This window comes from Terrapene carolina, unplaced genomic scaffold (assembly GCF_002925995.2).
Source record: "Terrapene carolina triunguis isolate 2854851 unplaced genomic scaffold, T_m_triunguis-2.0 Scaffold21, whole genome shotgun sequence".
Classification (NCBI taxonomy): domain Eukaryota; kingdom Metazoa; phylum Chordata; order Testudines; family Emydidae; genus Terrapene; species Terrapene triunguis.
In genome coordinates, this window is record NW_020664372.1 from 7,606,816 (window position 1) to 7,632,980 (window position 26,165).

Sequence of the window (26,165 nt, forward strand, 5' to 3'; positions counted from 1 at the left end):
TTCAAGCCCAGGGACTCTATAACCATTGGCATAATTCTAGATCAAGAAAAAAATCAAAAAGTTTGTCAAGGAAATCACTGGGACCCTAATTCACTAATAGGAACAAGGATGGATCTGTGCTTTTTTTGTTTGTTTGTTTGTTTGTTTTGTTTTGTTTGTGCACTGAGATTCAGGATATCTAGGTTCAATTCCCATCTCTGTCACAAAATTCCTGTGTGAGCCTGGAGAAGTCATTGAATCTCTCTGCACCTCAGTCCCTCGTCTGTAAAATGGAGATAATAATGCTCCCTTTGTTTCTCTTGTCTCTTTAGATGGTAAGATCTTCACAGTAAGAACTGATTTAACTAGGGGTATGTACACCACTGGGGCCTGTTGGAGCTACTGTAATACAAATTACCAATCATAAAGAGTGCACAAATTAGCTTTTTCCATGAAATGCTTGCAAAACAGCCATAGGAATTTCCCCCTTTGAGGTCTGATTGTGCAAGGTAATGAACAACTCCTCGAGTTGGGGCTCACTCGTGACTCTCATTTACTTCAATGAGAGTTGAGGGCACTCAGCACTTGCAGGAGTTGCTCAACACCTCACAGGTATGAGCCTTTAAAGATCTGTTTTACCTAAGATGGCCTCTAGCAGCTTTCCAGGCTAAAAGTTTAACTGCTAGAAATCCTATTAACAATTTTTCTCAGAGTGGAAGTTCTAATGCCAACATAAACCAATTGAACGTTACCAACCTTGGTAATTACCATGATTTCATCAGCACTCCCTCATGTCTAATTCATACAGTAGCTTTAAATACCTCCATGTTGCATATTATATCTATATCATATATACAGTAACAGGTGTCACAGGATTTTGTTTCCTATATGCGGCAGTTACTTGAAGCTGGGGACTGTTGCACACTAACAAAATGTAAGGCTTTACTAACTCTAACCTGGAAACTTCACTTGACTGCAGTCCCTCATATGCATGGGACTCTATCCAGTGTAAGCAGGGAAACATTTTTCTGCTTTATCTGAGTTTGCTCAAGGAACTGAAATCATCCAGTACTGAGTCACATGCCATTTGCAGAGCCCCTGACTAGTGCATAGCAAATTCTAAGAAATCCTTTATTCAGAACGTCCTCCGGTTTTGCAAGCCCGTGGAATTCAGGTGACCACAGGAAGCAGTTGAGAGGTTTTCCAGCCTGACCATATCAGCCGTCTCACCACAAGAACTTCCTATTTTGGCTGAGTCCCTTCAATCAATTTGAGGCTGCTCTTTATGATCAATAGGAGTGAGTTTAAGGGTAGTTTGTTTGCTTTCTGTTTGTGAAGTAGTTCTTGTTCACAGGTTTCTCTTTCTTACGTGAGAACGGCTACTGTTTGCTTTAATACTTTAAGCCCTTGCTAATTATCCAAATAGGGGTGGAGGGGGAAGCATAATACACCTCTCATTAATTTTAATGCAAAGTTGACAGTAAAATTAATTATATGAAATATAGCAGGCAAAGACTAATAAGAGAACAGAACAATTAATTATTATATGAGTAAATGTGCATTTATATTGAAAAGGACTGCAAATAAATAGTAATGTAAACCTTAGCAGTGATATGGGAAAGTGGTATCTGTCTTAAGGCTTAGAGTTACAGACAAAGATCTTGAAAGGAAAAGTTTTATTGTAGAAACAAAAAACCCCAAACAAACCAAAAATAAGCACAACACAAAACTATTAGTATATAATGAAAATAAACCTGTGAAAGTGACCTCACTAACTGAAAGAGATTTGCATGCATAGAGTTATAGAAGTGTAGGTAAATTAATGACTTCAGTTACTGGAAAATAATATTTGCATTGGATAGCTTAACACTGGAATAGGGTAAAAAGAGGGCATCTTATCTGTATCAGATCTCGACATCCTAACTAGAGCATTGCTATGGATTTTTTCTGTTGGACGCTCTTCTTTTTAAAGCAGAACAATTGTGAATTGTCTCATGTTGCCTATGATCTCTTAATCTCAAATTCAGCACAGATACATAACACTGCTTAATGGAGGAAGAGAGATTTGTTTGATTAAAATAAATGTTTGATCCTTCATGGAACGTGAATATATATATATAGAGAGAGAGAACAGTGAATAGCTTGTGGAATAGATATCTGCATGGGTCCTATATAATTACACTAATTTGCAAGATCTTTGGGGTAAAAACCTTGTATTTTCATCTGTTCTATAGAGTGCCTATCACTGTAAACAAAAAAGAGTCATAATGAAAATACATAGGGAATACACCACATTCTGTATCAAATTAGACTGTTAAGCCATCGTGACTGGTATCCTGCCTCAAGCATTAGCCAACAACGGATCCTTCCGAGGGCTTATATGCAATGCTGCAAATGAAGGGATATATCCTTTACTGGCCCGTGTAGTGACTGGATTACAAAGCCTGGAGTGAAACTCCTGACAGTCTGAGATAAAGCATCCTTGGTTGCTCAGATGAAGACTGAGCTATTGGAAGAGGTTAGACTGAACCAAAGCCTGACTGGTTTTGTATCACACTGCAAGATCCATCTATTTGCTCAAATTTTTCCTGCTATAGCCAAAGTCTAAGATTAACTAAATATTAATATGATCCTCCCTGCACCCTAAAAACGGAACTTCCTAAAACCTAGGAAGGGCAAAGAGTAAAACCACTATGGGCATCTTCCATGCAGTTCTAATGTCCTGTTTTCTACACTTACTATCAGTACTGCTGTGGCAGATGCTAAAGCAATGCCAATAATAGTTTATTAATTTTCTCAAAACTCACAAATATTAATCCAGAAGTTCACATTTTAACTTAAAAACAGTAACAACAAATATTAGAAATTACAGAAATGTACCATTAAGGTCAGCCGGATGATCTTAACCCTGCCCTGACTCTTACTGATCTTTCACCTTCTGCATACATTCAATGTTGCATTTAAGATTGAGATGTTTTGATGAATGAGCGTTTGATAAGGACGTGAAGGAGTTTCAGCCTAAGGTACTTTATTTGTATATTTTTCCTGTGGCGTCAAGGAACCCTGAAGTACAATGCCATTGGTTTTGTGCATATGCCCCCGATTCTCAGTTACACTATGGTCCCATTACACCACTTTGATGGTGTAAACGAGCCTTAAAGGGTGTTGAGTTGCCTTCATACCTTTGTGCAAAGAGTTTCCCTGGCCAGCACACAGCTGTCATAAGAGCTCTGCACCAGCCCCCTGCAGAGATATCATGTTGAGGAAGGGCCAGTGGAGGGAGTGGACTCAGGGAATGGGCACTGTGCTCTGGTTATTCTCTGCTTCCCAGGGCATTCATTGCCAGACTCCCTCCAGATGTCCCATGTAGCTTTTGCCTTCCTACTCCACTCCAGACCGGCCCTAGAATGTGGTTCCCTCTCTCTCTGATGCTAGACACACTCATAGACCTAATGTGTTTCTGTGCCTGCCATTCTCCACATTGCAGCTGTATGATTCAGAGCCATACAGACTTTTTAAAGTCTGTATTGGAGCAACACAGAGTTAGGAAATGAATGAGGATTCAAATACCCATGGTAACTGTTTGTAATGACTAAATAAACTCTCCACAAATGACCCAATACTAGTCAAGGGCACCCATACTCACAACACCCACAGAATAAAAATAATTTGAAGTGTCTACTCTAAGCTAAGCCATTTTGAGCTATGACAAGCCAAAACAGAGAGAAGAAATAGAAAAATGCTCACATGAGAACACCTCAATTTTTGAACCCTCACATCTCAAAAATGCCTTTTCTGTTTTGCCTCCAACTGCCCAGAAAAGTTCTACTCTGGCATAGGTTCACACCTGTGAAATTTCAGATGGATTTGGTTAGTGTTGGCAAAGTTCCTGCAGGTCATAATCAGCCTTATACAGGAAGGCAGGTATCAAATTAAAACTGTGGAGAGTCTGCACTGTTTGTCATACATAACTATGGAGACAAACTATCTTCCAAAATGCAGCTTTTGGTTCTGGAGGCAAGTTTGTCATCAAGAAAATAACTGATGAGAAATGCAGCGTTTCTGTCTGAGTCACTGGCATTTGGTGTATTTCCTCAGTGCAGTTGTTCATTATAAAAAAAAACACCGTGTTAGAGTCACAGCTAAAGATGGGAAAAAATAGCCACAGATAACCCCCCCCCCCAGACTTTCTACAGCACTTGGGGAGGGGGTGGAGAAATCTGAGGAGGCCCCTCTACTACAACATTCATTGTTTATTTCCTAACCTTTAACACATGGAAAGATTTGGAAACATAACAAGGAACATTGCACTGGTATTGAGTTTTTATTTAAAAAAATCAGTTAGACTTGACCTTTTAAATATATTGACAAAAAATTATTGAGCCACAGGAATGGGCCTTGGATCGGTGTTTTGTCCATAGCAGAGTAACAAAGTTTAGTCTGCAAATATTTACATGAATCTGCTGAGTAAAACATATAAAAATTCACAATTACCTTACACACCTTCATATTGTGGCTTATGTTATGACTGTCTGAAATAAGGTCTTTATATCCTAGTGCTTTAACATTCCCTCCCACTTTTTTTTTTTTTTTTAAAAAAAAAAACCACCACTTTTTAATTCAAAATTCTTTTCTTTCTCAGCTATGCATAGCTATAAGGAAGAAGGGTTTTCCTTAAAGTTTAATCACACCATTATTTTCTGACTTACACTTCTGGACTTCCGTATGCTGCCAATTGAGTTTCTGGCTAACCTCAGACATATAGAATCCTCTTTCCCTCTGGACAGACCAAAAACCTTTTCCATGGTGTTTCTAGTATTATGGCTGCATTCCTTTATTTGAATGTCAAGGCTAAGTGGACCAGAGCCAAGAAACAAAATTATACCAATGTCTTTACACTCCCAGCTGATCAACCAAACCAATGAATAAAATACAATTAAAACTAATTTTCCTCCCTTCTGTGGAACTGTAAGGGATGTAGAGTGCAGCTGTTGTGATTTGGTTTACAGACTATGGTTTCAACCTCAGTATATTCTTACTGGTACATTTTCAAGGCAGAATATTAGACTTGCTTCTCCCATAGTTAAAGCTTCAGTTAATAATTATTGTTCTTTCTGGAATGCCATGAATGTACATTTTACTTTCAAAATAAACAAAAGTGACGTGGACAGATTCTGTTCTCTGTCACATTGGTGCAAATGTGGAGGAACTCCACTGATTTTAATGAGATGACTCCAAATTTATACTGGAGTAAGAATGAGAGCAGAATGTGGCCTAAGATCCATGCCCATAACATGTGGCACACTGACAGTTTACCCTTGAAATAATATATCTTAGCACAAGAAGAGAGCTAATTCTTTGGACATCGTGTTTCAGTTGTATTGTGCAAATTTAATCTATTACTACTTTTCTGGTTCAAGTGCAAGTATGCACCTGCTAAAACTAGTAACAGGCCAAATTCTGCTTTCAAGTACATTGACTTCACTGCAGATGTGCTACCAGAAATGAGAGGAGAATTTGTCCCAAGGTTTTCAAATCAGTGGTGCGTGATGTTATTTTCCCTTGAACTGAAGCGAGAAGCAATAGAGGATGTAATATACTTTTGCCCTCAAATGTTCCCTCGTAGTGGTGCATTCAAGCTTTTAGATGCAGTATTTTCTTACAAGCTGTTAATTACAACACCCAAGCTCTTAATCATTCCAAGCATTTTGGCTTAAATCCAGTAATAGATATAAGCAGCCAAGTCAAAAACATCTTTTCATTTCTTCCACAACAGTCTCTCTTATTTACAATCTCATATATTCAGGTTTCAGGACTGGATACTTTTATTATATGAAATAACAACACTGTAATAATTGATATGTCTCAAATAAACCTTAATTAGGATTTAGTAAGCATTCTTGTTAGCCTGATGTCCAGTAGTCAGGTCTGCCTGCATCAGCATGTGCACTGTTACATGCTTGTTTTGAATGTTTTCTGCAGCAAGTTAATGTGCAGATTGGACACCATGACAGTGTGGGTGCCCAGGCAGCATAGGGTTTGTAAATTAGAAGCAGTTGCACCTGCACAAATGAATGGTTCCAGTTGCAGAAAATCTGGTGTCTTATATTAAATAGATTAAACTATATTATTTAATGCATATTTCTTTAGCATATATGCGTTTTAGTGCATAATTGTATCTTGAGTAATACTTTTAATAAGAGACTGGTATTTAATAAAGTGACTTACACCTTATACAAACCCATTTGCATCATTAGGTTGCATAGTGTATAAATGGGACAGAATTTCATCCATAATATAATGATTATCACAGAATCATAAAAAAATATAGGACTGGAAGGGACCTCGAGAGGTCATCTCATCCAACCCCCTGTGCTGAGGCAGAACCAAGTAAAATTAGACAATAACTGACAGATATTTGTCCAACCTGTTCTTAAAAACCTGCAATGATGTGGAATCCACAACCTCCCTTGGAAGCCTAGTCCAGTGTTTAACTATCCTTATAGTTAGAAAAGTTTTCCTAATATCTAACCTAAATCTCCCTTGCTGCAGATTAAGCCCATTACTTCTTGTCCTACCTTCAGTGGACATGGAGAACAACTGATCATCATCCACTTTACAACAGCCCTTAATGCATTTGAAGACTGTTATCAGGTCCCCCTTCAGTTTTCTTTACTTAAGGCTAAACTTGACCAGTTTTTTTACGGGTCTTCATAGATCAAGTTTTCTAAACCTTTTATCATTTTGTTGCTCTCCTCTGGACTCTCTCCAATTTGTCCACATTTTTCTTAAATCATGGTGCCCAGAACTGGACACAATACTCCATCTGAGGCCTCACCAGAGTGGGACAATGACCTCCCTTATCTTACATAAGACACTTCTATTAATGATATTAGCCTTTTTTTGCAACTGCATCACATTGTTGACTCATATTCAATTTGTGATCCACTATATGCCACATTATGGGCCAGATTCTGCCTCTCTTAGTCACATGAATAGTACCTTGCTTGCAGGGGAAGATACCCATATGACCTGCGGGAGGGGAACAGAAACTAGCCCTACCCTAATTACATATATAACATTGGTTGAGCACATTCAGAACATTCACGGGCAGATGTTTCAAGTGGCTCTCTTTTGGAATGTGCATAACTATATAAGGAAAGGGGTGGATAAACAGAGTGAAATTCTGACCCCAATAAAGTTTCCAGTTGTACATTTTCTAGTGTTTTGTCCAGTCTAATTTCAATTAAGTTGGCAGAATAGTGAGAAAAATTATTTGTGAACATCTTCACTAATTCTGATTCTCACACTTTTTCTGTTTTCTTGTCTGTGAACATTCATGGGAACAGATTTGTCAACAGGAATGTTAGGGGAGAGAGTCTGTCCTTCACGCAAAGTGCATGTGAACAAAAATATTTGTGTAAAAATACAGATTCACTATTCATGCTGGAAGTATTTGTCTGATTTCTGAGGTTTCATTCATCCAATCAGGGAGCAGACAGAGAACCCACATGATTTAGTTGACTAATTACAGCCCTGGAAGAATATATAGTGAATAATCAAGGCAAATAAACTGTGAACAACCCATAGCCTGAAATACCTCTTCAAGGTGCTGATCAAACAATTGCAAATAATGGGTACATTTATAAAAATCCACATATTTGCAAATAATTAATGCACAGAAAAAAATCTAGACAAATTATCTGATAAATAGATCAATTAGCCTTCATTTTAAATGTCCAACTCAATGGGGCTTCCACAATTTCCCCTGAGACACTTTTCCACCACCTAATACCATGTATCTAACAGCCAGGAAGAATTTCCTTGTTGTCAGCCTAAATGTTATTTTTCTTAATGTAATTCTTTTCCTCCTAATTATACCCTGTGTGCTACCTTAAATACTTCTTTTCCATCCTTAGTGTTTACACTCTCCCAATATTTGTAGACTGTTTCCATGCCGCTCCTCTTATTCATCTATAAACTAAAGTATGCATATTTAGCCCTTTTAATCATTCCTCATGTGACAATTTCTCTGATATTTAAAAATTATCTTCTCTGAACTCCCTCCAATTTGATAATACTTTTGTGGTAATCTGGTGACCAGAAATGAATGCAATATTCCAGGTGTGGTAACCAGGACAAATAAGGAGGGTCTCTTATCTCCCTGCTCTGTTACATGACACCTTTGTGAATGCAACTTAAAGCTTCATTGGCCTTTTTTTCTGCCACAACATGTTGAAAACTCATTACTAATTTTTTGTCCACTGTTGCCCCTTGGATCTCTGAGCGTCTATATTTCAGAACAATTTTCTCAAATGTATTACCTTGCATTTCTTCAATTCAAATGTTCTTTTATTTCTGTCCATGTTTTTCAACTCTCTGACTTCACTAGTTAGAGACCTTCCCACTTCAATATCATCTCCGAATTTCATTTAAAAACTGTTTGCGTCCTCTGCATGATAATCAATGGAGAAGTTAAATAAATCTCGACCAAACACAGACACCTATGGGTCCACTATGCATCTCTACCCCAAATATGCTATAGAACATTGTCACTTATAACTCTTTGTTATAGTCCTACAGCCAGTTTTCTATCCTTATGCCTGTGTTCCTATCCAAACCAATTTGAGTTAATTTTTCAAGATTCAAGAGAGCAACAGCAAATGCTTTATTTAAAATCCCAATATTGGGATTATTGGGCAACAGACGGAATGAAGAGGGTAAGGGAAAGTGCAAGAGCTTTTCTGAAGATCTCCACTACAGAGTAGAACACCTATAAAAATATAATGGTCTGCTGCTGTTTCATTCCATCCTATCACACCCTCTCTCAGCTTTCTAAATGCCTAGCCAAAATCAGCAGCTGGATGAAAAAGCCGCTGCCCAAAATGGAGCCCAAAGATAACAGAGATGATGCTGGTAAGAAGAGCTAAGAACTTCATTGAACTTAGTCTTCATTAGAGGAATAGGCACAGAGGGTAAATTTTCAAAACTCCTAAGTGACTTAGGAGCTAATATTCCATTTTCAAAAGTGACTCAAACCCTTAGGGCCTGGTCTACACTAGGACTTTAATTCGGATTTAGCTGCCTTAATCCGAATTAACCCTTCACCCGTCCACACTACAGAGCCAGTTAATTCGAATTAAAGGGCCCTTTAAATCGATTTCTGTACTCCACCTCGACGAACGGAGTAGAGCCTAAATCGATTTTGTTAATTCGAATTAGGTTAGTGTGGACGCACACCACCGAATTACTGTGTTTAAGTTAATGGGGTAGTGTGGCCGCACACCACCGAATTAATGTGATTTTAAACCGAATTAAGGTGCTTAGTGTGGCCGCGCACAATCGAATTTATACAACCTGTTTCCCAAATTCGAATTATCTAAATTCGGATTAATCCTGTAGTGTAAACATACCCTAGGAACCTATCATTGGAAGTCAATGGGACTTTGGTTCCTAAGTACCTAAAATACTTTTGAAAATGGGATTTTGGCTTCTAAGCCACTCAGGCACTTTTGAAAATTTTACCCATAGCCTTTTTGGAAACAAATGAGGCAGTTTCAAGTAGAGTGGAATGGAACAGGACTAGGACAGATCTGTGTGTGGACTGGCTGAGAACCACAGAAAGTTGTTCCTGAGGAGCCCTTGCTGCAATTTATGAGCTTATGGTCTTAAATTTTGCTCTTTTTTTCTGTTTAATAGCTATCATTGTTCAAAACTATGTGCCACACATATTGTAAAAAAAGTAGACTAGAATAACGTATTAACCAGTTTGTTAACCTTACTCATAGACTTATAGACTTTTAGGCCAGAAGGGACCATCATGATCATCTGATCTGCTGTACATCATCGTCCACAGAACCTCACCCATCCACTCCTGTAATTGATATTTGCTACCAGGGCCGGCTCCAGAGTTTTGGCCGCCCCAAGCAGCCAAACAAAAACAAACAAACAAAAAAAACCCGCGATCGCGATCTGCTGCAGCAATTCGGCGGTAGGTCCTTCGCTCCGAGCAGGAGTGAGGGACCATCCGCCGAATTGCCGCCGAACAGCTGGACGTGCCGCCCCTCTCCGAAGTGGCCGCCCCAAGCACCTGCTTGGTAAGCTGGTGCCTGGAGCCGGCCCTGTTTGCTACTAGCAGTCGCAGATCGGCTACATGCTATTGTAGGCAGTCTCATCATACCATACCCTCCATAAACTTATCAAGCTCAGTCTTAAAACAAGTTAGATTTTTGCCCCGAGTATTCCCCTTGGATGGCTGCTCCAGAATTTCATTCCTCTGATGGTTAGAAACCTTCATCTATTTTCAAGCATAGGCTTATTGATGGCTAGTTTATATCCATTTGTTTTTGTGTGAATATTGGTGTTTAACTTAAATAACACCTCCCCTTCCCTGGTATTTATCCCTCTGATGTATTTATAGAGAGCAATCATATCTTCCCTCAGCCTTCTTTTGATAGGCTTAATAAGCCAAGCTCTTTGAGTCTCCTCTTCCTATTCCCAGGACGGCTCTATGTATTTTGCCGCCCTAAGCACGGCAGTGAGGCAGGCTTCGGCGGCACACCTGCGGGAGGTCCGCTGGTAACACGGATTCGGCGGCATGCCTGCGGGAGGTCCACCGGTCCCGCGCATTCGGCGTACCCGCCACCAAATTGCCGCCGAAGCCGTGGGACCGGCAGACCTCCCGCAGGCATGCTGCCGAAGGCAGCCTGACTGCCACCCTCATGGCAACCGGCAGGCCGCCCCCCACGGCTTGCTGCCCCAGGCACGTGCTTGGTGCGCTGGTGCCTGGAGCCGCCCCTGCCTATTCCCCCTCATTTGTGCCCCCAAAAGTAAATAACTCACTACCATTCTTGTCACATGCTTTTTGAGGCTTCCTTCTCCCTGCTGAATATATTTCTTTAGCCTACGTTCTGTGATAAAGCCATATCCTAGAACCAATACTGTAGTTCAGGTAACCATTCGTACTAGGAGCTGGGATTTTTCTAATAATATCAGATGTTGAATTGCTGAGAACTGTTAGCTGGACCAAAATGTCTCAAGCACCATAGGGTTAAGTACAATCTTGATTTGGTCTGAACAGACAGTATATTTGTGGTTGGTATTTCAATGATTGGAAAGATATACTGGCTTGTATGAAATATATGGCTTTTTATTGTAGATACTAGAGTACAAAAGGTTAAGGCTGTGCAGCAACAGACACAGAAAGCAATTCAATAACATACACACACACACACACACAAAAGCTAGGCAGGCTAATAAACCCATATGGAACACCTAGAAAAGCTATTTTAAGTTCTGTAGGAAGTTAATCCTGTTCCAACAATTTAACTAAGAACTGTAAAAATATCTTTGCCAAGGAAGGGTATCAACATTTTAATCTACCTTGCATTGATAAAGAAAGGAGGATGGTTCATTTTCATGGAATAAAATGAAGGCAAAACAAAACACTCTTTGTTTGAAGAAATATTGCACCTGCAGTAAGTTCACTGCTGACATCCTTAGGTGAAATTTGATTTTTTTCCTCCTTCCCCCTCCCGTCATTATTTTCAATGCTGACTTGGAATGTGAGGCACGCAAGCCATCCTTCTTGTCACTGACAAATTTCTTTCTTCAACTGTGAAAAAGAATAGGCCTTCCTCACCTAAGTTACCATCAGCAAGTCCTCTCAGCAATGCACCTGCACCTTGTAACATTATACTAAACTTTGCAGGGCTTCATACTTGTGTGACAGACTGGAGAGATCAATTTCCTGCCCGTCTAAAGCTCAGAGCTAGGAGTCCTGTTCTGACAAGGAAGGCCTTTTTAAAATAGACCTGGTTTTCAAGGCTGTGAATCAGATTGCGAGGTAAATAAATGCTACCCATTTGATATAGGAATCCTGATTTCACTGAAAGAGAAAACTGCATTAAAGCAGTAGCTATTACTCTAAAAGCTGTAGTTAAGAAGGAGATGCAACTGTAAGCCGTCTTTTTTATATGGCCCATAATTTTCTCAAACATATTCCTTTTGGGATGAAATTCTCCATATTTACATATATGTAGATATACATATATGTTTCTATCAGGGTCCAGATCATCCCGCCAAGAGGAAAGTCTATGGAAGGAGCCGCTGGTGTAGGAAATCCTTGCAAAGGATCCTCTTGTTGAGATTCTCCCCACACCCACATCCACACATACATCATCCTATTGTGTGGACCGGAAGGCGCTTGCCCCCACCATGGAAAAAACTACAGGTCTTGCCCTGACACCTGGCATATTACCCAGAATCTATGCAAGGCAAAGCTCATCCATGTAAGGGGTCTTGGAACTCCCTAACTGCTCTGGCCCCCAGCGAAAATGGAGGCCCTTTGAAGTCTGGACTGAAAACTTGACTGTAAGAAGCTTTATAAATAAATGTAGGCAGGCTGGGCTATTGTAAAGCTGAAGGGAGAGTCTCTGTAGAGGCCTCATGGACACAAAGGAATGAATAGGTTCTACACCCTTACAGTAAGTGATTCTACAGTATGTTCAAACCTCTGATTTGTCTTACAAAACTCATTGAGAACTATGTAACAAACCAAGTTCTCAAAAAATTAGTTTAGTAGGCATGAATTGTTAAAGTGGTGATGGGTGCAAGCTGATTCCCCAAAACTGACACCCACAAATGATGGGGTTGTTCAGACTTTGGGAATCAAATCAGGACTAGTTCCTTTTGTTTTGAATTCAAACCAGGTATAAACTTTGGGGGGGAGGGGACTCTCTGTTTTCATATTCATTGGTCCTGCCACCAGGGACAGAGTTAAGAGGCAACAGGTATAGGAAGCATTCTTGAAAAGTGATGCTGATGAGAAAAGAGGGATTCTTATGGGAGGACATGCAGGGGAAAGCTGAGAGAACCCAGTGGGGAACTAATGAGAGGAAGAAGAAAGAGGAAGGGACAAGGAGAAATTAGACTGAAGGGAAATGCTGTAAAAGATGGAAAGGCAGAAAAGATACATATGGCCATAGAAAGAAAAAAATTCACCAGGGCAACCAATAACAGAAAGTCTGGGCATCATTAATAGATTCATATATTATGAAGCCAGAAGAAACCATTGTGATCATTTAGTCTGATCTCCCATACAACACAGGCCAGAGGACTTGCCTGAATTAATTCCTGTTTGAACTAGAGCAGAGCTTTTAGAAAAACATCAAATCTTGATTTAAAAATTGCCAGTGATGGAGAATACACCACAACCCTTGTTCAATTGTTCCAATGATTAATTACCCTATTAAAAATCTGTGCCTTATTTCTAGTCTGGATTTATCCCTCTTCTACTTCTAGCCACTGGATAGTCTTATTTCATTGTCTGCTAGATTGAAGAGCCCTCTATTAACAAATTTTCTTTTCCCAGTGTAGGTACGTATAGGTTCTGAGGAAATCTTCTCTTTATCAAATTAAACAGGTTGAGCTTTTTGAATCTTTCACTATAAGGCATGTTTTCCAGTCATTTAATCATTCTCATGGCTCTTCCTGAACCTTCTCCAATTTATCAACATCCTTCTTGAATTGTGGACATCAGAGCTGGACACAGTATTGCAGTAGAAGTCGCACCAGTACCAAATAAAGAGGTAATATAACCTCCCTACTCCTACTCAACATTCCACTGTTTATACAACTAAGGATCACATTACCCCTTTTAGTCAAAGCATCACAATAGGAGATCATGTTTAGCTGATTATCCACCATGATCCCAAAAGTCCTTTTCAGAGTCTCTGCTTCCCATGATGCATTCCCCCATCCTATAAATATGGCCTACGTTCTTTGTTGCTGGATGCATTACTTTACATTTGGTCAGATTAAAGTGCATATTGTTTGTTTAGGTCCATCTTATCAAGTGATCCGGACCACTCTGTATTAGTAACCTGTTCTCTTAATTATTCACCAGTTCCCCAATCTCTATGTCATCTGCAAACTTTATCAGTGTTGATTTTATGGTGTCTTCTAGATTACTGGTAAAAATATTAAATAACATTAGGCTAAGAACCCTACTAGAAACATGCCTTCTATTTTCAGCTCTGTCAGTTAACCAGTTTCTAATCCATTCAATGTGTGCCATCTTGATTTTATATTGTTCTTAATCAAAATGTTGTGTGATACCAAGTAAAATGCCTTACGAACGTCTATTTCATCAACACTATTGTCTTTATCAATCAAACTTGTAATCTCAACAAAAAAAGATAGCAAGTTAGTTTGACAAGATGTTTTTCATAAATCTGTCTTGATTTACTTTAATTATATTATCCTTCCTTAATTTCTTATTAATCAAGTCCTGTATCAGCCATTCCATCATTTTACCCAGACTGATGTCAGACTGACAGGCTGTAATTATACAGGTGGTCCTATTTACCCTTTTTAAATATTGGCACAACATTAGCTTTCTTCCAATCCTCTGGAACTTCCCCTCTGCCTTTAGACTTACTGAAAATCATCATTAATGTTCCAGAGAACTCCTCACCCTGCTCTTTTAAAAATCTTGGGTGCAAGTTATCAGGACCTCCTGATTTTTAAATGTCTAGCTTTAATAGCTTCTGTTTAAAATATTCCTTAGTTACTATTGGAATGGAAAGTATTTCATTATCATCAGATGATACATCATTAGTCTTTTCTCCAGATATAGAACGTAAATATTTATTGAACTCTTCTGTCTTTTCTACATTATTACTGACAATTCTACTTTTTCCATTTAGTAATGGATCAATATCATTGTTAGGATTTCTTTTGTTCCTAATATACTTTAAAAATCCTTCTTATTGTCCCTATCTCTGTTGGCCAGCTTTCTTCTTGTGTCCTTTTGCTTCTCTTGTCAATTTTCTACAATCCCTTCCTTCTGATTTATATTCATTACTGTCAGCTTCCCCTTTTTTCCATTTGTTATATATGTACATTTAAATGTTTTATAGCTGCCTTCACTTCCCCCATTTTAACTATTGTGGCCTTTTTTCTCAATTGTGGGATAGTGGCTTTTTGAGACCTAGTAAAACAATTTCCAATTATCGTTCAAACTTTTCTGTTTAAATTCTTTCTCCCAACTGATCAGGCTCATAATTGCTTTCAGCTTTGTGAAGTGGGCACTTCTAAAGCACCAAATGTATATATTACTGATTTGCACAAAACAAATGTAATGTACCTAAGCTACCATTAATTTTCTCATTTTTGCTTCCCTTATCAATTTTCTACAAGTCCTGGGTCTGTGATCAGTTCCTCTTTATATGTCAGGACAAGGGCTAATATAGAATTCTCCTGTGTTGGATGCAACACTTTTTTAGTTAGGAAATTCCCATCTATATTTGTTAGAAATTCTGACGGCATTTTAGTACTGGCAGCATGACACCTCCAGCATATGTTATTCTGATTGAAGCCACACATGACATTGTAGCTTATTCCCTTCACATTATAGATAGGTGCTTGAAGGAGTCAGTTATCCTGTTCTCAAGATACCTGCAATCTCCCCTCCATTGGGGGGCGGGGTTCTGTGATCAGTTTCCAGAAAACAAAAGACAGCAGTACAAGCCTGGCAAGGAATGTGGCGAGGGATGTTGGGGCCAGGGTGAGGCAGATGGTGTTTGCTAATTCATCTTTGCCGTGAACCTCTGCTGCTGGAGCTCCAACAGAGCTATGGGTGGAAATTACATCTGCCTTCCCTTGGGTGAATGGGAGTTTTGCATGAGTAAACTGAGCAGGATTTGGCCCACAGTACTCAACCTTTCATTTTTGGGGCTAAATCTGGTCCTGCATTTCTAACAGAGGCAGAAATCCTATTAAAATCAAAGAGGAAATGTACCTGAGTAACAGCCTGATCCTGAGAGACACTCATCACCTGCCAGGATTGAGTACCAAGGTGGCAGGGTAACAGACAGAAATTGGTACCATCTGATGGTTCTTCAGTGGCCTATGTGAAATCAGTTGCTAGTCTCAGTTCAGTCTCTAGTAGTGGACACACATCTACATTACAAAGGCACTCTTGTCAGCAGCCTCAGATGAAAGACTTTATGGGCATGGAGACTGTGGCCTGTCTCCCCGAGGAAGGTTTTGCCAGTATAGCTGTATACCGGCGAACTCGCCTAGTGGAGACATAGTTTATAAAAACAAGAGTCCTTTTGCTGGAATAGTTTAATCCAGTTCCCTGAATGAAATAAGTTATATGAGCCAAAAAACCTTTTGGCTGGTATAACTATTTCTATACTAGGGCTTTTGGGACCATAACTGTCAGTTAGGGGTATGATTTTTTTAATAGCCCTAACTGACATAGCTATGCTGACAAAACTTTTAAGTGTAGACCAGGCCTGACCTATCTTCTTGGCTCTAGAGTTGGGTCTCCACAGTGCAAATAGGGAGTGGATGTAGTGTGGGAAGCTGGCTGCCTTTGCTGTACCTCTTCTATAAATAAAGCAAGGAATTTAGTCTACAGAGTTGTGAGTACATCACATTCCCACAGCGCTAAATTCATAAACACAAAATCAATGCATGAAAAAATTCTTCTGTATGTAGATGGGAAACCAATGCCTAAAGTACTGATATGTCTCAGGCCTCACCTCTTGACAGCTATTCATTAATCTCCAGGGAATGCCCACTCTCTTAAATATATGTCCTAATAAACAACCACCATTTCTTTTCTCTGCAGCAGCAATACTATAACAAACAGAGAAGGACAAAATGTATATACATTTAATATAAAAGATTTCCCTGTAAAATATTGTGTGATCTACTGTATCAAGTACAATCTGTTAACTGTTAAGATTACTCTTTTGTCACCAGAAGCCCTGGACATTTTACTATACATAATTTCCTTCCACTATATCTGGTTTGATCACTCTGATGCTGGCAGACCAGGTGCCAGTTCATGCCAAAAGCCCAGGGCCTCACTGAACACCGACAAATGCATAGCTAGGAACCAGTCTGGCTCATCTGTGGTATAGTTAAATAGATATTAGTGTTCATAAGAACATAAGAATAGCCATACTGGGTCAGACCAAAGGTATCCCAGTATCCTGTCTTCTGACAGTGGTCAATGCCAGGTGCTTCAGATGGAATGAACAGAACAGGTAATCATCAAGTGATCCATCCCCTGTCGCCCATTCCCAGCTTCTGGCAAACAGAGGCTAGGGACACCATCCCTGCCCATGCTGGCTAATAGCCATTGATGGACCTGTCCTCCATGAATTTATTTAGCTCTTTTTTTGAACCCTGTTATAGTCTTGGCCTTCACAACATCCTCTTGCAACGAGTTCCACAGGTTTACTGTGCGTTTATAAGAATACATTTAGTGTTTAGACTTTATAGAATGCTTGTAGAATGCTGTATGTATTAATCCTACTTATAGTATCTGTATCCCATGGTATAAAGTTATATTGAGTGTTTGCACTGTAAGCTCTGTCACTGTGTAACTCATCAGACAGGAAAAGAAGCATTAATTAAAGTGAAGTGCTCGTCCTGCGCACAAGATGACCCATTGAAGGCAAATGAGGCATTGCGTAGCATCAAAGGACAGAGACCTTGTTGATTGCATTCCACACTTCCCTCCAGGAAGGGGAGGCCTGTGCAGCAGCTCCTCCCATCAGCTTGGAATTTGGGGTGAGGGAGTCGGGATAAAAATCCTTGACTGGATCTTTTATGCTCTCTGGACTCTGATGGGCAAAGATTCCAAAACATTAGCAAGAGATCCACATGCTGCTTGGCATGGGTCAGCCTTAAAGGAGTTGCTTATTATAGAAGCTTATATTACCTTTTTAAATCTAAGACTCTAACTCACTTGTGTGTATATGTTTCCTGATTTAACCATGTAAATAACTCTCATTTCTTTTTCCTAGTGAATAAATCCTTAGTTAGTTTATTACAGGATTGACTACAAGTGTTGTCTGTGGTTTGAGATCTGAGTACAATTGACCTGAGGTAAGTGACTGGACCTTTGGGACTGGGAGTAACTTGAATATTGTTGTGTTTTTTGGTGTAAAGTAACCATCAATCACCTAGTCCAGCTTAGCTGGGTGGCAAGATAGACTGGAATGCACAAGAGGACTGTCTGTGACTCCCTGGTAGAACTGTTATAGTGCTTTAGGAGTTCACAATTGTTACTGGGCTGGTGAAATCTAATTATAGAACATACAACCAGTTTGGGGTCTCTGCCCTGCTTTTTGATAGTCTGCCCTGAGGCTGGCACATATGGTTGTGAGCCTACTCCAGAGAATGTGACAGTCACCTCTGTACATGTCCCACTATTCAGAATTTCACTTGTCTGCTTTATAGGGTAAAGGACAAGGTACTCTCCCTTCTCTTAAAGTTAGGCTAAAATAGAGTTAAAATTCAGAGTCCATCAGAATATTTCGTTATTGTAACTCTTCAGCTAACTGCTAATAGACTGCTGCACCATAACTAGTAGTAGAACCCTGTTTTCAGCACACAGCCACACAGTAATTATTCCTTTAATCCTAGGAAATTAATAAAGCTTGATGGACTATAAGATTCTGTCCAACAGATGTAGACCAATTGACGACATTGTTGACACTTAAAAGACCTCTATTAATGGCAGGGTCACCGAACTTGCATCATTTGCTGGTGCAGTATGGCTCTGAGTATTTGCTCCTGATAGGCACAAACATGTTGCAATTTCGTCATCCAGTTTTTAATATCTAAGATTAAACATATATTTCTTCTTACTCCCCCCTCATCATTTCTTCCTCTCTTCTCCCTCTCTCCCTGAACTTTAAAAATAAGCTGAAGGATTTGTGTAAATACATTTAAGAAAAACTGATTATGAGGTGTAAAATCAGCAATCGTACAATCCTGCAAGATGCTGCGGACCTTTCAATGTTTGCTGACTCCACTGGGAGTTGAGGGTGTTCAGCACCTTGTAGGATCGAGCCCTAGCAGAAGAAATAATGTTCAAAATTACAAATATATTATTGTTTTCCCATAAATGTATACATGGGTCTGTTTGTTCTTTAAAAACTTGCTAGATCAAGCATATAAAGCAATAGGAAGTACAGGACTGACAAATAAGTAAAGGAGGAAAATATTGTAAAACATTTTGTTTTACATTTTTAGTCATCAAATACTATATTATTATTATTTAACTATTTACAACCTTAACTTTGGCATCTCTTGATTCTGTGTGTACTTAACCTTTATGTTTTCTTTGGGCCACTTTTTATATGGAATTTCCTAGATCTTTTTAAAAAAAGAAAAAGTGGAGGAAGGGGAGAGGGCGAAGTCTCCTGGCAAAAAAACACCGTGTGTGTAAAATTCCATAATCTGAAACTAATTGCCTACACACCGCTGGGATCCTGCCATCCTTCACAGAGGCCATCAGAACCCAGCTTCCCTTGACTCAGAACTTCTGGGTTCCGAAGAAAATGTACCCTTTCGTTTTTAGTGGTGCTACCCCACTACTACAAATATCTAATAATAATAATGGTTTTACCCTGTACTTCTAGAGAGAGAAAAATATTTCACACATATTGCTTGGACCACTAATCTGTCCACCAACTGTAGTTGAAAGCCCAATTAATAATATGGGTACCTTCCATCTCCTTTTGTTTCTAAATTCCCTTTTATTCTCTCATTACGAAATCTATTTATGCCAAATATTCTCAACCTTTTTGCTTCTGTTCTGTTTGTACACTGTGGAAGGCAGCAGACATATAATATATTGTTTCTCCCCTACATGGTTCTCGCTGCTCGTCCATGGGCACATAATAATAATAGTAAATACTAATACCAACTAGCCATACTTACTGTGGATACTGCTACTCACTGTACATACATCCCTGATTAGACAGCATACTCTTCCTCCCCTCGTTGAAAAGGGGAATTCCAGGTAACATAAAGCTGGCATAGCTGAGTCCAACGTCACTCGCTTCTGCCCCTGGCATGGTGGGTGTTCCAAGGAGGTGCTAGGGATAGGGGCTGCTCTGATGTGGATTGAGACTGAACCACTAGGGGAGGCAGAGGGAGAAAAAAGTCTCTTCCCCAGGCACACTCAGCAGAATTCAGGCACACCGGAGCCTCTGACTTGAAGTACTTTTTTTCTGAGATGCAGTGTTGTCTAGTGGATAAGTTTCGGCTCTGTCATAACAGGGACCTGGGTTTTGTTACTAGAGCTGCCACAATTTCTCATGGTACTTTCAGCCTTAGCATGCTCTCTGTGCCTTCATTACGCCATCTGTAAAATTGGAGTAATTATAGTTGCCTCCTTCCTAGAATGCTGTGAGGCTTTGTCAAATACGGATTTTAAAAGATGGAGCTTCAGGAAGACTAATCAATACAAGAGGTAGAAACACAACTCAGGACCTCTTGGTTCCCAGCCGTGTGCACATCCCTCTAGAACAGTGTTTCCCAAACTTGGGATGCCGCTCTTGTAGGGAAAACCCCTGGCGGGCTGGGCAGGTTTGTTTACCTGCTGCGTCCGCAGGTCCGGCCGATTGCGGCTCCCACTGGCCGCGGTTCGCTGCTTTCAGGCCAATGGGGGCTGCTGGAAGCGGCGGCCAGCACGTCCCTCGGCCCGCGCCGCTTCTCGCAGCCTCCATTGGCCTGGAGCAGTGAATCGTGGCCAGTGGGAGCCGCGATCAGCCAGACCTGCGGACGCAGCAAGTAAACAAACCGGCCCGGCCCGCCAGGGGCTTTCCCTACGCAAGCGGCGTCCCAAGTTTGGGAAACACTGCTCTAGAATAAGCCAACATTCTTATACGAATTGTTGCAGGAAGCTCTTTTTCCAGGCCCTTCATTTCCCTGAAACATTTGGAAATGGCTCCTTTAACCAGATGAGAATAACACATCAGTATTGCGTGTTAACCAAGTCGTGTGTGTGGGTATGCAGAGTGACCTTAGTTGCACATTTCACAAGCAGAGCAAAACACTCATGCAAAATGCACTGAACATGTGCAAAGTGTGGCTTTCAGAGGCTCTCCACTTCATTAAATCAAAACCAATATTCTCTAGAACGTTCTTCATGCCAAATTTCAACTTTCTACCCTCAGCCATTTTTAATGTACAGTTCAAACTAACTGCAATTTTTTAAATATAATAGGGAGTGTATTTTTTTCACTCTCCTCATACTCCCAGGTAGTTCAACCAGTTTTGGTCAGCATTTCTGATATTTAGGTAGAGACCAGCCTTGAAACATTTTAACTAAAAGGGGGGGAAGTTTCAGATAGAGATGCTCTATTGCAGAAGAGCGGATTAGAAGGGAAATAGTTTCACAAACTTCTCTTAGGGCACGTCTTCACTACCCGCCGGATCGGCGGGTAGCAATTGATCTATTGGGGATCGACTTATCGCGTCTAGTGAAGACGCAATAAAATCGATCCCTGATCGCTCTGCTGTTGACTCCGGAAATCCACTGCGGCAAGAGGCGGAAGCGGAGTCGACGGCGGCGCGGCAGTGGTCGACTCACCGCCGTCCTCACAGCCAGGTAAGTCGACCTAAAATACGTAACTTCAGCTACGCTATTCACGTAGCTGAAGTTGTGTGTCTTAGGTCGACACCCCCCTCCCCGTAGTGTAGACCTAGCCTTAGTGGGTCTTGACCAAAACCCCTAAATAATTTTCTGAAAATACCCATAAAATGGATTCTTTAGGATTGTTTTCCTTGCAAATTGCTTTGATACTGCTATAGTATTATACTTTCTTTATGTTCCCTGAGGCTTCATCAGTTTCTATGAGTTTCTTTTCTGTGGGGCCAGTACTGGAAGGTATAATGCAGTTTTACTATGATGATGTCTAGTAAGATATCAGGGAATCCTCAGGGATTACTAAATAAATAAAATAAATTAATGGAGATATCCTATCTCCTAGAACTGGAAGGGACCTTGAAAGGTCATTGAGTCCAGCCCCCTGCCTTCACTATCAGGACCAAGTACTGATTTTGCCCCAGATCCCTAAGTGGTCCCCTCAAGGATTGAATTCACAACCCTGAGTTTAGCAGGCCAATGCTCAAACCACTGAGCTATCCCTCCCCCCATTTTTTATCATATTGTATTTTATTTTTTTTAGTGATTTCCACTGGAGCTGGGGCTTTAGATTTGCTTTGGCTGGGAATAGGAAGATTCCGTTCACTCTTGGGAAGTGAAAGAGCACTATAACCAGTGAAGCAGCAGAGACTGGCGACAGCTAGAGACAGGACACTGAATGAGGTGGACCAGTGATCTGAGGTGGTACAGAGAAGCCTCACATAAGAACATAAGAATGGCCATACTGGGTCAGACCAAAGGTCCATCTAGCCCAGTATCTTGTCTTCCGACAGTGGCCAATGCCAGGTGCTTCAGAAGGAATGGACAGAACAGGTAATCATCAAGTAATTCATCTGCTGTCACCCATTCCCAGCGTCTGGCAAACAGGCATAGTTTAACTTCTATATTTGGGGCGAGAGAGGGCAAGGGGCTTAATACGATTAATAATAGGTACAGGTCTAACTTCTGGATTTACTGATTGTTAGTGGTTACTTACATTACAGTGTACTTGAAATCACAAATACAGTTTATGTTCATTATTTTATAAACCTTAATTTTGTTTTAACTTAAGTATTTCCCGTGGTTACCAGCTACCACATAAAAATCAACATTAGCAAAAAATCAAATTCTTGAATAAACAGAACTAAGAACTTTCATGTAACTATGAATCATGTCTCCCTGGTTTTAGAGATATATAAACATGCAATGCACACATCAAACAAATCCATCGCTAAAGCCTGTCCCCTTTGCCCATCTGCCTAAGCACATTCCACTCACATTTAACCTTCCCTATTCACTTTGTCACTCACCGGGCTTGACAAAGTCAATGCTATACACTGCACAGATGCTTGGGAAGCAGCTCAGATCTTATGTTCACTTGCTAGAATGTTACCGGTGCTGATTAGAATGTGGCCCCTATGTCTAGCTCACTGTGTTTCTGGGGCAAGTCTCTTATTTTATAGCCTAGTAAAATTGAAACGGCCCCAAGCTGGAATCTGCTGTGAGGGTCAAGAGCTGCTCTCCTGCCCTCCCCTCAGACAGCCCATGTGGGGAAACTGATCTGGATGCACAGAGCACTTGGTGTCACCACTTACCCGCCCCCCACCTCTGAACGTTCCTTCGCAGGGAGGAAGCAGGGCCAAATACAAGGGAGAAATCTGGGCATCCCCCATGTTTCGCCTCTGTGATGTATCCAGTTTAGGGGGACAACACACTCCTATGCCCCCTCCCAATCGCTGCACTTGCCTGGCTAGTATGTCTCCCTCACATGCTCAGGGTTAAACTGATTGCCAGATCTGAGGTCAGGAAGGAATTTTCCCCCAGGCCAAAGACCTTGGTGGGTTTTCACCTATGTCTGCAGCATGGAGTGTAGAGTGTGGATCACCTGTTAGGATCATCTGGGCACATCCCACTTAATCAATCTCTCACATTCTCTGTCAATGGCACAACAGTTTAACCCTGTGAGGACTGAGGGGCTTTGGTCTAACTAAATCATTGGGCTCAACATAGAGCAGTGGGTCTCAACCTATTTATCATTGTGGGCTGCATATGCGGCCCACAAAGTGTTAGCTGGGCTGCAGGTTGAGAACCACTGTGCCCCCCACAAACCCCTATGTTCAGCACCTTCCGCCCAGAGACCCCTCCACAGAGTGGGTCAGGAGCGGAGAGCTGGGTGTGGGGTGTGGGGCAGGGACCCTGACCCCCACTGGGGGGGGGGGCACTAGGATCCCAAACCCCAGACCCCACTGCGGGGGGCCAGGTGGGGGGCACTAGGATCCCGAACCCCAGACCCCACTGCGGGGGGCCAGGTGGAAGCCGACTGTCTGGACCCCGAACCCCGCCATGCGGGGCCAGTAGTAGCTGGCAGCCCAGAGCCCGCTGTGTGGCAGGGCAGCTGGGAACCCGGACCCCTGAGCCTGCCGTGCAGCAGGGTAGCCCAGCTGGGAGCTGGCAGCCCGGAGCTTGCCACACGGCAGGGCAGCCAGGAGCCTGCGGCCTTTAGCACACAGCTGAACTATAATAATAAAAAAAAAAAACTGAGCCGCAGCTGTGGGCTAATTGGGCTGCATGCGGCCCGTGGGTTGAGAACCGCTGACATAGAGGGATTTAGGTGAAATGTAATGGGCTGTGATACATAGGTGGTCAGACTAGATGATCTAATGGTCCCTTTGGGCCTTAAACTCTATGAAATGCCGAGTCATCAAAGGAGTTAGCAGCTCCACTACATATATGGTGAGATGGCAGTTCCCTTATGTAGCCCTATTTTCAGCAGGTTGTAGATCTCATCAAAGAAAAAACTAATTTCCCAAATCTGACCACAGATGGTACTATCCTGGGAATCATTTTGTTTGGTGGTTTCGTTGGTAAATGTGAAGACAAAATAAAAATGTGAAAGATTTTCCTCTTTTCATTTTTTTTTTTTTTTTTTGTGTGGGGAGCACTTCAGACATGTGCAGGTGAGTGTGTGTGTGGGGGGGGTAATGAATGAAGAGGGCTAGGATGTCTGTGTGTTAGAGAATATGTGTACCCTGCAATTAGACCCCTTCGGCCAGCTTGTTCCAGCTGACTTGCGCTTGGGGGGCTTGGGCAAAGGAACTGTTTAATTGTGATGTAGACCTTTGGGCTCAGGCTGCAGCCCATGCTCTGGGACCCTCCCACCTCACAGGGTCCTATAGCCCGGGCTCCAGCCTGAGCCCAAATGTCTACACTGCAATTAAACATGCCCTTAGCCCAAGTCAACTGGCACAAGCCAGCTGCGGGTTTGTAATTGAAGGGTAGATATAGCCACAGTGACTGAATGGGAGCCATACATCAGTTAGGATAGAAGTACTTTGAATGGAGGGAGGCCTTTGTGTAGGGAGAGCCAGGCAGGAGCCAGCAGAAGGCAGATGGAGGAAGAGGATCAGAACTCGGTGGGGAGGCAGTGTGAAGTGCAGAGAGGGTTTGAAGCTCAGGAATCTATGCAGTAAGAATTTGGGGAAGGGGGTTAGGTTAGCTTAGAAGTATACAAGAAATGGAGGAAGGCCAAGTTCAGATATCTGAAGAGAGCCAAGAGAAGTGTGTGAGGAGAATGACCACTCCATCTCTGCTTCTGTGTTATAGGAACAATTATTTCCAAGTGTAACCCTACTAAATCATTTTAGTAATATAAATAAATCAGCAAAGGCAGATAGACAGGAAAAGCATACTACTCGATTTTGTTTTTTTTCAAGGTACCCTGTTTCAGCTTCTCTCCAAATATAGTGTAGGTCTCATATAATCGTTTGAGTGAGTCTCCATGATCATGTGTATTTCAATGTAATTATTGCAAATTCTAAACATTACACCAAAAGGAAAGAAGGGGGAGATGGGGGAAAGAGCAAATGAACCACAGTTAAAACAGCAAGGATTAAAATATATGCAGAGATCCCATTAAAAACACAAGTAGCACATAGGTGAAGGAATAGGAATAGTTCCCAATAGGTTCATATAAAAGAAATAGCACACAAGTAGGTCACAAAGTCTGGTAGGTAGATGTCAGCTCGCGGAGCTCTAAAATAGCACATGACAGGTTATGCTAACCCATTAAGGTTTTAGAGCTTAGTTTCATAAATCCTCAGGACTCATAGATACTCAGCCTCAAGTCAGTACTTCACTGCATGCTGCCCTGGCTCTGAGGCCTGGAATACAATATTATCGCCTGTGGCATTAGTTTTCCAGTTTGATCTTATTGAGAATGTGCAATTTGATTGATGCCAAACCACAATCAAATCACAGATTCTTCCCAAGCTACCCCATCTTGGAATCATCATGATTTGTTGGAGATAATGAAAGACAAGTGAAATACATGCTGTAGGGATAAAGTACATTATTATACATATATAGAATCCTACTTGGCATCCTGTCTTCATTTGTGGCATGTATGCTTTGGTTTCAACTTGTTCCTCCTGTTGGTGTGGTTTTACCTTTTCAATTAAAATTTCATTGGCAAGAATTACAATTTTGAGAAAACAATCTGTAGATTTCCCATGCAACACAACATGTTGAAATACCAGAAAATCCTTTCTGTTCTAACGTGCTAACTGCCGAGCAGTGCAGCCACTCAGAACGTCTCTAAAATCTGCTGGAGATTAGGCCTAAAAATAAATCGGAGTAAATGGAATGTTTTTATGTGCTCAGATATTAGGACCAGCTTGAGCTGCAGACCATCTTGGCAGCCATTGTTGGACCTCCCTGGTGTCTA